This window comes from Neovison vison, chromosome 12, assembly GCF_020171115.1.
Source record: "Neovison vison isolate M4711 chromosome 12, ASM_NN_V1, whole genome shotgun sequence".
Classification (NCBI taxonomy): Eukaryota; Metazoa; Chordata; class Mammalia; order Carnivora; family Mustelidae; genus Neogale; species Neogale vison.
In genome coordinates this window covers 146,292,436-146,302,751 of record NC_058102.1, presented here as the reverse complement: position 1 = coordinate 146,302,751, position 10,316 = coordinate 146,292,436, and the positions used below count along the sequence as shown (strand labels likewise).

At 50.2% G+C, this 10,316-nt stretch overlaps 1 non-coding gene across 1 annotated transcript; it reads left to right on the top strand.

Annotated features, from left to right (window-relative positions):
• Positions 1–8,035: 8,035 nt before the first annotated feature.
• On the top strand, positions 8,036–8,142 carry LOC122892781. The gene has a single exon (XR_006381469.1). It is a non-coding gene; the product is annotated as a U6 spliceosomal RNA (small nuclear RNA).
• The last annotated feature ends 2,174 nt before the right edge of the window (positions 8,143–10,316 follow it).

Sequence of the window (10,316 nt, the reverse complement as noted above, 5' to 3'; positions counted from 1 at the left end):
ATGTGACCCGGATGACCTTGACAATGTGGAGCCCCACCCTTCCTGCTCCCTCTTTCCCTTCCCCTCTGGCTCAGTGAGACTCAGGCCTCTCCTCACACTCCCCTGCTGCGTCTCCGCGCTCCCACACGCACACGCGCCCACCGTCCGGTCCGCACCGACCAACCCCCGCCGCCCAGAAGAGCTCACTCCCCACCTACCCCGTGCCTGTGTGTGCCCATGGCTGGAGGGAACCCCAGCGTCGACGGAGGCGTCCTCCATCACACCCGTGGCTGCCGGCCCACCGTGGAGCCTGCGGCCACACTCCCGCCGGCCGGCTCACTCCCAGCATCTCTCCGCGTCCTCACCGCCGGCTGCTCATCTCTGAGATCCTCATTCAGAAAACGGAGCGAGCCGTAAGCCCTGTCAGAGGCTTTCCATCCACCTGTCTACACGCGCTGCCGTCTCCGTCTGGATGCTGGAAGCGACTCTACTCCCGTCCAGCCCCGAGCCCTCCGTCCACGGTGGGTCGTCGCAAACACGGCTGTGCGAAGTTTGTGCCCTGTTTGTGTCGTCTGCTTCTTCTGCACACCAGAGAACCCCCGTCAGGACATAGCCTGTAATCCTGCCCCACCTCTGCACACGCACACGCACACGCACGCACACACAATCTCAGCGAAGTTGTACCGGCCGCCGTGTGTCCCCGTGGTAGGTCCAGACGTGCTGGCAGCGCCCATCACGCGGCCGTCTGAGTCAGCCCACGGCGCTCAGCTCACTCTCTTCCTCTCCACTCGAGGTCCCTTCCCGCCCGGGCCGCCGCTCACACCTTACTCCCTTTAGGCGTAGACACGACTTTCAAGCCGTTCCCGCATTCCTTCACCATGGAGGGTGACGATGAGGAGCCTTGGCCTCTCTGGTCTGAGCACGGAGCTCTCAGCGGCGGTGAGCACAGGGCCCAGGGCATTTTCGTGGCCTGACGTCGGACTGAAGTTACGGCAGGCGTTGAGTGCATTTCTGGAGCGTACGGCAGTGTGGCGGGAACATTTCAGCAGCAGCGTATCCGGGGCGTCGAGTCTGCGCCGTGCTGGGGGTAAGATGGCCCTGGTCGCAGACCAGACCATGACGGTGGGACGCACAGACGCGCGTGGGGTTGGACGGCGCCGGACGCAGGCTGGGAGCTGCTGCTGCCGTTTCCCGCGGTCTCCTCCCGACCACGACCCAGGAAGGAAGCCACGTGGGGCTGGTCGGGCCTGAAGCTGTTTGGACCATGATTGTCAGGCTGCTTGAGCTCTGGTCCCCGCCTGAGCTAAGAGCAGACACAATCCTTCTGGTTAAACAGTGTGTTAAGACTCTTTGTTTGGACAGGAGCGTCGTTCGCCAGAAGGTCCTCTGGGACATTTCCAGCAACGGCACTCTGGCCTCTGGCTGTTCAAGTACTCTCTTTCCCATCCCTCCCAGGCCTGTGTGTGGGCCGCGACGTCTCCACAGTGAAAACCTCACTCGCCCTCCCGGAGGCTCTCGAGGAGCCCAGGACCCGCCGCCCTGAGTGTGTGTTGGACTTCCGACTCTGGCTGTGGACTCTGCAGAGCCGCCTCTGTGGACCTGGGCGCCCGAGTTCGTGGTCAGTGCACTTCCCACTCCCTGTCCGATGACATCTAACACACCAAGGTCAGATAGAATCAATGCGCATGGCAGTAAAAGCCAAATCACAAACATCCATTCTCCAGGTGCACACATGTTGATTTCTTGAGGCGGGAGATTGTACGAACACGGTCCTCTGTTGCATCTGTGTACGTACATCCGCAGAGACTCACATACACACTCACCGTGTTAGGGTTCATGCTGTGGGTTGTATCTAAATGGTAAGAAAGGAGAGCTTCAAGAAAACTCTAGAATTCAGCAGAATGTGACTTGGGAATGGCCGTGGACTGCGTATGTGTGCCCCCAAATTCCTGTGTTGAAATTGACCCCCGAGCTGGCGGCGTGAGGAGGTGGGACTTTGGGGAGGCGCGGAGGTCAGGAGGGTAGGGCCCCATGATGGGATTAGCGTCCCTATGAGAGAGACAGCGGGAGCCCCTCGCCCCTCCCAGCCTGCGAGGACGCGGCGAGAAGACGCTTCTGTCAGCCTCCCCAGAGCCCGCATCTGCCGGTGCCCGAATCCTGGACTCGCCTTCAGGTTGGGGAGGGATGACATCCCTTGTTCGCAAGCCCCATAGGCAACGGCATTCCATTATAGCAGCCCAAGCTAAGACAGGTAGTGAAGGAAAGTCTCTTAAAAACCCAGTAATAGGGCGCCTGGCTGGCTCAGGTCACGATCCCAGAGTCACACGATCGAGTCCTGCACTGGGCTCCCAGCTCCGTGGAGTCTGCTTCTCCCTCTGACCTTCTCCTCTCTCCTGCTCTCTCTCACTGTCTCTCTCTCAAATAAATAGATAAAGTCTTAAACAAAACAACAAAACAACTGACAAACCCAACAAGAGCGGCGACGGGGTGGTGGGAGCACATGCCGCAGTGGGGCACACGGCGCAGCACACGCTCTTGCCCGGTGCTTCCGTGTGGCGCTTCCACTCGAGGACTTTCATTTGCCTCAAACGCCACCCTTCTAACAGCACGGCAGCGCGGGCAGTTGGCCTGGCCCCATGGGATCGAGGCATCCTGTGTGTGCAGCCGGCCTGGTCCTCTGCCCTCTGGGCATAGAGAGAGAACAGGCTTCCCGGGCATCCCCTCAGCGGGGTCAGGCCGCGTGGCTGAGTCACGGTGGAAGCCGAAGTGGAAGTGGGGGTGTTGCCAGGAGGTCCCTCTCCTCCAGGTTCCCAGGGACATTGCACGCTCTGTGTACCTGTGTGTCCTCCCTAAACCACCACAGACCCCGAGGACCCTGACTGTAAAGGCCCCCGCTCAGGCTCCTTTGCGGCTACCTGCTTCTACGTGAAGCAAAGTCACTGCCGGGAGCTGGAGCCCTGGCATTTCCTTCCCTGAGACCGGGGCACGTTTGCAGGACCTGCAGCATCCTCTTTCTCCTCCAGTGCATTTCCTGGAGGCACAACGAGGGGGCCAGCAGCCACACTCACGGCCCGGGCTTTGGGGATCAGGGACGGTGCTGGGAGCAGGTACAGGGCACTGCGTGTGTTCAAACCTGAATGTGAGCATACTGGTGACATGGCCCTTTGTGATGCTGATCAAATCTAGGGACATGGGGAGAGAAGGGGAGCCTGGGCTGGGTGCAGAGGTGAGGACCAGGTACTGGGGCCAAGGGCTGGTCCCCCATTCATGGCCACATTTTGGCATGGAAATGCAAGGGGTCAGAGAATTTGCATTTAAATCTGTCCTTTAAAATGTTCCAGCTGTGTGTCTGTCCAGGTAGGGGAATAAGAATACCCAGGACAGTTAGTTATCTTGATTTATAACTTCCAGTATTTAGATGTAGAGTATATGGACATTCCTCCTGCCCCAAGCCTCACGAATACGGTGAGAGATCGTAGAGGCAAAGGTTCAGTGGAATCTTGCAAAGGTCCGGGTGATAGAAGAGACAAGACACAACGTACCCGGTTACCAAGCACTGGTGGGGGCAAGCCCCGAGCCCCAGCCAGCTCCCATGGGATTCTGATGCAAGCCAGGAGTACGGTTGTGTCTGGGGGTCATTTATTTCAAGAACCAGAGTTTGTTACCCCGATGAGCACAGAATTGAAACATAAAAGGGGAGTGTGCTGTAATAAGAAAACTTCTTTAAAATGTGAGCTTGGGGCGCCTGGGTGGTTCAGTGGGTTAAGCCTCTGCCTTCGGCTCAGGTCATGATCTCAGGGTCGTGGGATCAAGCCCCGAGTCGGGCTCTGTGCTCAGCGGGGAGCCTGCTTCCTCCTCTCTCTCTGCCTGCCTCTCTGCTGACTTGTGATCTGTCTGTCTCTGTCAAATCAATAAATAAAATCTTTTAAAAAGTGAGCTTGAGGTTATTCTGGAGTTACAAGTTAAAGAGATGGAGACTGCATTGTGCAGGGGCAGGCATGGACAGAAATGCTCCCTCTGACGATGCATACGGACCGAGGTCCCACTGATCTGCCCAGGATGGGGGAAATCATCAAAAGAATCCAAGTCCTCTGCGTATTTTCTGGACTTCCAGGAGACAGGCTCATCTGCAAGCAGAGACTCCATAGATCAGTGTCTAGAACGTGAGAACTCACGCAGGGGACACGATGTGTGGGAACGACCCAGCCCTGCATCCAGACACACCGAGGCTTGGACCGTGATCCTCCAGCCAGAACGTTAACACGTGGGGTCCCAAGTGCTGACCTGAAGCAGAGCCAACATGTTTCTAGGGTACATGCTGGGTGCGGGGACTGGCACCTGCAGTGAATCAAATATACAAAATTTTGAAGGGAAAACTTGCCAGGGACATTAAAAGCCTCAAGGAATAACACTTTTACCTATTTGAGACTTAAGATAACCCCTGCATCCCCACCTTTCGTGCGTCTTGCCCAAGCTGGTCACAATTCCCAATGCCTTCCCAGGAGGCGGCCGCGGAGGATGAAGAGGGAAGGGTCCTCCTGAAGGGCCCCAGAGGAAAACGGACAAGGCATTCCTCCCAGAGAGCAGAACCCGCGTCTGTGGGGAAACCCCACAGCCCTTTGCCATGGATCCCGGCGCCGACTGTGCTCTGCCATTTCTCTGCCTCTTCAATGGGGCATCGCGGAGGTCCTGCCCCTGCTGCATCAGGGCTCGCGAGGCAAAGTCTGTTGTCCAGAGCGCCAGATTCTCCTCCATCCCCCAAGCCCTTCACGTCCCCGTGACAAAGGACAGAGAAGGTGGACTCGTTTACAGCTGGATGCCCACCCACGAGACCCAGCCCACAGCACGAGCCTAGTGCATGTCTGATGGCTGTTTCCGGGGCAGTTTCCTTTGATGCGCAGGGACGGATGGATGGACGGGATGGATACCTCTCCACTCATCCCTCTGCTCCCGCTCTGAACACGGAGCCCCTGTTGGGAGCTGCAGAAGCTACTTGGGAACATCTGGGAAAATCAACCTGAGATTCGATGCATGGAACCCACCACAGAAGGCATTTATCCCAACGTCGTTATGTGGAAACATTAAATATTGTTTTAGTTGGCGCATGTCAGATTTTCTGTTCCATCCAGATGATGACGATACGCAGCTCAGCGAGACAGACACAGAGATGCACACTTTCCGATGGCTCATCGCCTTTCTTGCTCCTGAAACACACTCAGATAGTTCCTCCTTCTTCTGACAACAAATTTAAAGGCAAATCACACCAGCCAGAGAGAAACGTAAGCATAATGGAGTGACTATTTCAATTCACGAGCCAAAGTACTACTGTATGGCAATAGAGAAAGCATAGAAATAGAGGGAATGTTTTAATCGCCAGATTAGAAACTGTGCCATCTTCATCAATGAAAAATACATAGATATCCTTTATTTCAACATTTGTACAGAAAAACGAGATTTTATTGATACTTTATGTCCCAGTAATTCACATTTTCACATAGAAAATCCACAAAAAATAGCAAAAGTCCTGTATCTCCTTTTCTTTTCATTTCTCTTGATGCTACTCAGGATGCGACACCGATACTCCCTGAGTACATTAAACTCACAAAGAAAGAAAATTTACACAAATATTTTAATTCCTGTAATTTCACACAACTAGCTTCATCTTTTCCAGTGCTTTATAAATATTTGAATCCTAAGTGGTCTCTTTTCTCTGGAATTCCCTCAGAATTTTGATTTTGGAAATAATTACTTCTCCATGAAGGATGAATTAGTCTAATGAGGGGTAAGTGCTTCAGCACCTTGCGGAATCGGACAAAACAGCTGTGGGGCGGAAAGTACACTCACGCACGACACGCGCACAGCCATGGAAGGGACAGACCAGAAAGGACTTGCAGACTTTGAGTTGCCGAGAGCCATTTCCTTTCCCCAAACCATACCTTCTACCATATAACAAGCTTCAGCACCGGAGTGCCGTTTAGAGACTCGTGCGTTACCGTCCACGGACTGTCCTGGAGGGTTTGCTCCTGGCGACTGTCCACACCGCCCACGACGCAAGGGGTGACAGATCTGCACCGTGCCTGGTCCTTGCGGTCCCTCACCCTGTGTAGCTGGGGAGGGACTGCCACACCCACCCAATTTGGCTTTCCCTTAAAACAGGACTAGGGAAGAAATACAGAAGCTGTTACAAGAGCTGTCTATGGTTAAAGACAATAAAATACATGTTTACGCGATGTAAGTACGTCGAGTTTGACATTCATATGGTTGTTTCAACTTAGGTCTGCAAGTTGCAAGGCAATGCTGCTTCGATACTTCCTAAACTGTTCTCAGTTCCGTTTTACAGAAGATACCAGGCCTTCACAGGGACAGGGGTCGTCAGCCTGGCCATTAGAGCTCTCATTTCTTAAATTTCGGGTTGATTTGTTTTGGTGTCTCCCCAACTATCATATAGCTAATCTAAGTTAATTCATTTAAAAAAAACTGTTTTTTAAAAAATTTTATTTCTTTATTTGAGACAGAGAGAGAGAGAACGGGAGCAGGGAGAAGCGGACGCCCCACTGAGCTCAGCGGGGGGCCCGATATAGGACTCGACCCCAGGATGCCGGGATCAGGCCCTGAGCTGAAGGCAGATGCTAAAACCAACGGAGTCCCCCAGATGCCCCGAGAAAACTATTTTTTAAAATCTAGTCTATTTCTGTTATCTGATCTTCCTCAGTTCCCTCTCCAAGGTCTTGGGTGGCCACCTGCCCTGGCGTGGAGGCACCATGGAGAAACGTGGCCATGTTGGTCAAGGCTGGAGTTCTCAAATCTAAGGGTCTTCTAGCACGGAGCGCCAGAAAGCGTTCCCTCCACCCAGCTACCACGAGCGCGGACCACTGCTCTCGAGAGCTCCCTGCTTTTCGCTGCGAGGGATGTACCTTGTGAGCTGTTAGCAGAAAGTTCCCTTGACGGCTCACAGCTCCTGTGTCCGTGACTGTCCCCTGCCTTTGGCCCTGAGATGCCACCAGCCATAGAGTTGGGCATTTCCGTGAGATTAAATGTTGCCTTGCTGACCACCGTCGACCATGTCCAGACAGCGGGCCGTGCGTGCACTGCACAACTTTCCAAAAGGAGGCCCGTTTTCGGGAGCATAAATCAGAAATTTAAAAAACGTGAGCTTCTAAATCTCTAGGATTCTGTTCCACTTGCTCGCCCACCTGTTATGAAGAGCCGCGGCCCTCAGGGGGTCTGAACCAAGGTTCCAGGTACCAACAAAGAAAGCCTCCAGAAAGTCTCTCTGTTTTCATGTCTTCCTTCGAGATACGTCGGAACGCCTCATCCAGCATGTCACGATGTCAGACATCCATGTTCTTCCTCTCCTGGGCCTCCATGTTCTTCCTCTCCTCGGTGCCGACGGCTTCAAGACAAAGTAGGTACACAAAGGCATTCATCACAGGAACTATTGCTTGATTCAAAACATTTAAAAAATAAATACAATAAATCAGGGTTTTTTTCCTTTGCAAGTATTAAATACAGATGTACTGTATGCATACGAGATTTTTGATTAAAATGTCTTTCACCAGTCTGTCTTTTTAATTAAATAAAGCCTGTTTGGTATTAATCAAGGCACAAAGAATTTATACCCGAAACCCAGATTAATTAAAAGCCTGGAGCTCAGAGAACAGACTGTGTATAAAGACAAAAATAAATCAATCCAAACATGATATTTATGAATATGGACTGTTTGTGTGCAAAATATAAATAATTTAGGCGGAGTAATATATGTCAGATGTGTGATAGGATTATTTTATATTATAGAATGTATTTACATGTAAATTTGAACTCACGTTTTGAATTAAGGTTTCTATTTTTAGCATTTATGGTGCATTACAGAGTGATGATAGCTCTTCCTGGCTATACCTCTCCCAAATCCTGAAGCTTTTAACTACCTGCTCAAATGCATTGGGAAAGGGAGTCCTACCGTGGGACCCTGTTTGCTCAGCTTGGTTCAATCTCATTCCACATGACCTCTCTCTCCTCAGATGGAGCCCAGTCTAGCGCCCCATCAAGAGTCACTGGGGTGCTCGCTTCGGCGGCACGTATACTAAAATTGGAACGATGCAGAGAAGATTAGCACGGCCCCTGTGCAAGGATGACACGCAAATCCGTGAAGCGTTCCATATTAAAAAAAAGAGTCACTGGGGCCCAGCTCGTGTGCAGCATTAAACTCAATGTGTAGAACGCATGAGTATGTTCACAAAATTAAAAAAAAATATATATTAATCTCAGTGACGTTTAAAATGGGAATGTAATACACATATTTGGTCATCTTTAAAACGAAAAATGCATGGCTACCCATTCCCATATGGAAATTTCTTGCTCTTATGCACACATATAAGACATCTTATCCGGGCCTCACTGAAGCTCTACATAGGGGCAGGGGGGAGGCCATATTGGAACTCAGGCATTCTCGCTAGAAACCTAAAACTTACTCTACCACAGCCACCTACCACATACTAATCTTCCACGGGGGAAGAAAAAATGATTGTAATTCAGTGGCTGACCCCGGTGAGGATGGAGAAAACACCTTAACTTTGTGGAGTTGTGCTTCACTCAGCAAAAATTCTGGCTGAGAATAAGTTCTCAAGAAATGCAGGCCTTCTTCCCTTCCTCCTTTTCCTTTCCCGCTTGTTTCTGTTTCTTCTTCTTTGTAGGTTTCTGTCCTGTTTCAGGAGGAGAATAGTGACATAGTGAGAACGTGTTGTACCTTTGTGGTAGGATGGATTGTACCAGGACACAGAATAATCCAGAGATGATGATTATAATAATCCAGAATAATCCAGAGATGACGCCTGGATCAAGTAGTATTTCTGATCCATTGGGGCAAGGATGGCCTATTCAGGAGACCAGGAGTATCCAATTAGGCAAGATTGGGAGATCCTCGCCAAATTCAGTTTTCAGGACTAAATTCCAAGAACAGTAATGAGTACCATAAATGTTGTAGAGGAGAATATGAACCAACATTCTATAATGTTGCCTTCTGGAAGTCCTTATTCAGCCAGATTCCTTAGAACCCATGACTTTAAGATTTAACCTTAGCAGATAGTCTCAGATCGTGTGCACACGCACAGTGACCACACACAGACAGACACGGACACACCCAGGGACAGAGCCTCCTATGTAAACACAGGCACATAACAAGCATGAGAAAAAGGTAGTGTGGGGAAGAGACCCTACACGTGCTGTTAGCTTATATCCATCATCATCTTCATTATATTTTATTAAAGAAGTCTTTAAAGGATTTAATGACAATGTTCAAGTCAACTTAACACTCGTACTACTTTTCAGCATTAGATATTGATTCCTTAATAATCTCAGTTTCAAAAGGGTTTTAGATGGTTAGTTAAGTCAAGTGTTATGGAAACAAAATAGAGGAACAGACCATCCTTTCTAGCTGTAGTATAATGCAGGAAAATTAAGAGTTCTTTGGTAAAATTCCTATACATACTTTCTGTCATGGCATCCTGATTACCAATGACTCATTCTTCTAAAAAATAATGGACTTAGTGGGCTTAATTCTCTATTTTTGAAATGGTATAAATGGTAGTAATTGCATGTTCAGATTTAAGGAAAAAGCAGTAACTGAAAGTAGCTTAAAAAGGTGCAGAAGTCCAGCAAAAACAAAAGGAACACCAGTGATTCACTGCAGGGCTAATCTGTGTGGGTTCGCGGCGCACACCCCACACAGGCAGCTGGAGAATGGGGGGCGCTGCAGCCACACCTGGAACGGGCTCGCGGTATACACGGTCACGCACAGTTTAGGTGCAGAGCAGACAGAAACGGTGTTGTCTTCACAGTGACGGGTCACAATGTAAGTGTTCTTAAATGACAGGGAGTCACGTGGTGGTTACCTTAGACCTGCCTTGGGAAACAATCTCAGTTTTGCTTATGATTTCCAGTGGCATGAACAATGGGGGACCCAGGTCAAATTAGTCTTGCAAAATAAGCAGAATTAAACTTCGTGTGACTAAACTCTCGTCCGCTCATGGAATTTCTCCAAGCTGGTCTCCATGTGTTTTGGGTTTTAACAAGGACATGCAAATTCCCATTGCAAAGCCACCACCAAAATGATGAAATTGCTTTTCCCCTAAAAGTAATGGGGAATGCTGGTGAATCCATGCTTTCAATTTAATCCTTGATCAGTGACAAGTACCAAAAATAATTGGTGTAAGATTTACAGCATTTATAAGTGATGTATTTTTAGCAGAGAAAGGAAGTTTCCATGCTTTGTTTGTTTACACGTGGGAAACGAGGCTCACTCGTTTGTAGATACGAATCTGTAGAAGGATTTTTGGGGCTTG